The sequence below is a fragment of the Bidens hawaiensis genome, unplaced genomic scaffold (assembly GCF_021521415.1).
Source record: "Bidens hawaiensis isolate Kalapana, Puna unplaced genomic scaffold, B.hawaiensis_p1.1 tig00041781_1, whole genome shotgun sequence".
Taxonomy (NCBI): domain Eukaryota; kingdom Viridiplantae; phylum Streptophyta; class Magnoliopsida; order Asterales; family Asteraceae; genus Bidens; species Bidens hawaiensis.
The window spans coordinates 1-4,015 of NW_027505742.1; the positions used below are offsets into that span (position 1 = coordinate 1).

Below are 4,015 nucleotides of genomic sequence, written 5' to 3' on the forward strand. Positions count from 1 at the left end.
ACGAAATTGAAAGAGAAGAAAAAAGGTTTGTATTTTTTTAGAAATATAAGATAAACAAACAAAATAAAATATTTTTGTAAGATATTTTCAACAACTTTAATCAAAGAAAACAAATTGAAATAAAATAAAAGGGAATAAAAGGAAAACAACCAAACTAATTTTTTTCATAAACGAGCATTATTTTGATATATAATCATCGATGATACTTATGTATTATAATAAAAACAACTATGAGTAGACTACTACAACGATCATTGATATTGATGTCCGCTTAAAGTCAAGCATTCAACTATTCATGTTAGCCAAGACGGCCATTAGATACATTAAGATGTGATTTATAAATATATATAAGTTAGCGGTCCCTGTTTGCATGGCATACCCCTTAATTATGCACAGGCATACTGTAAAAATAAATAATCACCAAAAATATAACATGAAGTTGATTGACAACATATTTCTCACTCTTGTTATTATTATAGTTTGATTGGAGTGGAAATATACTTTATAGTAGGAGCGATAGTGTTTTCTTGTCCACTAATTGAATTATAGTATACGCTGCCCATAATTGTTTTTTTCTTTTCAAAAGGCATAAGTAGTCTACGCTGCCTATAAATATATAGTCACATATTAACAACCTCCAAACCACCCGACTAGCATTTTTGTTTCTGCAAAATAATAACGGTCAAATGAATATCTCCATCACCGGCGTACGCAAGAGACATGTTGCAGTTTTTTCATTCCCTTTTACCTCACAACCCTTCTATGATCCTAACACTTGTCCGAAGACTAGCTTCGGCCCACCCCACGGTGGTTTTCTCCTTCTTCAGCACTCAAAAAGCCAACCGGACGTTGTTCACCCGATCGCAGTTACGAAAACATTGTGCCTTATGATGTATCTGACGGCATACAAGAGGAATATGTTCGTACAGGGAAACCTCGTGAGGAAGTTGACTTGTTTCTGGGGTTGCGGAGGAGCAGTTCAAGAGGGGTGTTGAGGCCGCTGAGAAGGATATTGGGCTGAGGATTTGTTGTCTCGTGGTGGATGCTTTTTTAATATGGTTTGCCGGTGATCTAGCTGAGAGACTGAGCATTCCTTGGGTGGTTGCATTGGATCGGCGGAGCTTCTTCTCTTTCTGCACATTTTTATACTGATCTCATTAGGCAAAAATATGCTCAACTCAAAGGTAAACAAACATCAAAATATTACTACTGTGTGTTTTCTAATTTCCTCGGCTATATATATCACATGCATCCAAGGCCGTCCTCAACAATCTTTAAAAACTTTTGAGCCAAAAACCAGAAAAAATTTGGGCCTTTAATAAAAACAGTTCTTTTATCGGGCTTAAATGAATAGGCTTATTGGTTATCATTTGCGTTGTGCAAATAATTTTTTTTATACTTAGAATGGGCTTAAATGAATTGAATAATTCTAGTGCATGCTGTTTGTACACCAAGAGGTAGGCATCCGTAGGAGCGACAACCCCTTGTGAAATCAATCCCAAAAAAACTACCATTTGTGATGCATGAAATGACCAATGCGTAACAACTTTTTATACAAAAAAACTCCATTTCGAGCTAGTGCATATATATGCTTGTGCAGGTTCTGTAGGGCCGGAAGATGAAATCGTGAACTTGATCCCAGGCCTCTCAACGGTTCGACTAGGTGACTTACCAGGCGGAGTCGTCTTCGGAAACCTTGAACCACCTTTTGAAACTATGCTACATAAAATGGCAAAAACCTTACCCAGGGCAACCGTTGTTACCCCTGAACTCTTTCCAAGAACTAGACCCCAGTCTCACTAAAATCTCTCTTCAGTTTTGAAGAACTTCCTCAACATTGGTCCATTCAACCAGAAATCCCCATCAATACTTGATGATCAGTTTTCTTGTATTTCTTGGTTAGACAATCAAAAGCCAGGATCAGTTGCTTACATTTCTTTTGGCACGTTGTTCACACACCTCCTCCCCCACGACCTGGTTGCATTAGCTGAGGCACTTGAAGAGACCAGAACCCCGTTCCTTTGGTCGACAAATAAGGAATCCCAGAAGCATTTACCTTTAGGGTTCTTGGAGAGAGCAACCGCGAATGGATCTGGCAAAGTTGTGTCATGGGCACCACAGGCGCAAGTTCTGGAGCATATTGCAATTGGGGTGTTTGTAACACATGGTGGATGGAACTCAGTGTTGGAGAGTATAGTGCTGGGGTTGCAATGATTTGTAGGCCGCTTATAGGGGATAACCTGATAAATATTTGGATGATTGAGAGAGTTTGGGAGATTGGGGTGCGAGTCGAAGGTGGGGAGTTCACGAAACATGGAACTTGTTCTGCTTTAAAGCAAGTTTTATCGATTGATGGATCGCGTGAAGGGTGAAAAGAGAGAATTGAAGCATTGAAAGTTCTAGCTCATAACGCTGTTGGACCAGACGGGAGCTCTACTAAAAATTTTATTACTTTAGCGGCTGTGGTCAATGGTGCCACTCTCTAATCATTCACGTACTGCCGCAAGAAATAAGTATCACCGATGCAAATCCCTCTTATAACTTTGGTGGATGTTGTCGACGTGGTATCGTCTTATCGCATTTTGCAGGTGATCGGTTTAAGGTATTTGAGTGTTGCTCAAATACTTATTTATTACTGTATGAAGTATTTGCTGGTATATGTATTGGATAATGTAAAATATCATGTGTATGGATGCCTGGATGGTTGTGATTTTGTTTGCATCATTCTATCAATCTTATAATTAGATTATATATATTTCAAGAAATTATTATTTTTGTTTTATGTTTTATATATATTAAACGAGTGTTTTATCCAAAGCGTTGGTTCGGGACATATTGGTAAAACCCACTCAGTGGTAAAACCAAAGAAGTTACTAAGTCCACGTGAATTTGTCAGTTTTTGTTACGTGCCGTTATGGTATCGGAATTGAAACCAAAAATAAAATAAAACAATATAAAAACTAAGGTGGACCAACGGGGTGCGTCGACCAGTAAAAATCGGGCCGTTGATAAAACTCTAGGGTTGTTGATCCCAAGCGTTGAGGTGATGAGTCTACACAAATTTGGCCAGTCTATATCATGTTCGTTAAGGTACCAAAAACTATAACAAAAACAAAATTTGGCATTCTTTTCCGTTAAGCTCATTACGATACTGAAACTAAAACAAAACGCGATGATTCAACGCAAAATCCGGCCGGTTTAACTTAACAACACAACCAACCGGCCACACCAAAGTTAATGTTGATAGACAACAATTCTCACGTATACATAAACATAAGTAACACACTTGCGAAAAAAAATATAATAAAAACATAAGTAACACACTTGGAAAAAGTTAACCAACTTTTGCTCCAAAACATGGAAAAGGTTAATCAATTTTTGCTCCATCAAAGGTTCGACCCCTGGTTTCAAACCGGAAACATTTAACATAATCAATCCAACCAACACCAATATACATGTTGAAAGACAAAAACATTATTACTTATAAAAAAACAAAAATAACACATTTTGAGTTACCAAAGGTCTCAACTAAACTCGTTAGATAATTTATAAAGAATAAAAATTAATGTTTTAAGCATTATTTAAATGATTACAAGTCATCAATATTTATCTAAGAAATTTGGTAATAACTAACAAAACTATGACCTTTTAACAAGAATATTGATAACACGTATAATCTTAAATATATATAAACGAAAGCTCTCTAAATTCTCTCAAATCAGACGGCTTTATTCTTAAATGAAAGCTTCTCATGTATTTGATCTGAATTCATTGGTATGAGTCTCATCAAACCCAGTTAGCCCTTAAACGGGTTATAACATCTAATTATATTAAAAATTAATCTAATCAAATATTTGATATGAAAAATCCTATAAAATAGGGATATACTAAAAAACAATATTAATTTTTTTTTATAAAAAAATATTATTTATAATTAAGAAACAATTTTATAGTAAAAAAATAAGGGGGTCATGGGTCTCACTAAACCTATATAACTTTTAAACTGGGTATATCA

At 35.8% G+C, this 4,015-nt stretch overlaps 1 pseudogene; it reads left to right on the top strand.

Annotated features, from left to right (window-relative positions):
- The first annotated feature begins 686 nt into the window (after positions 1-686).
- On the top strand, positions 687-2,486 carry LOC143615071 (kaempferol 3-O-beta-D-galactosyltransferase-like; annotated as a pseudogene).
- The last annotated feature ends 1,529 nt before the right edge of the window (positions 2,487-4,015 follow it).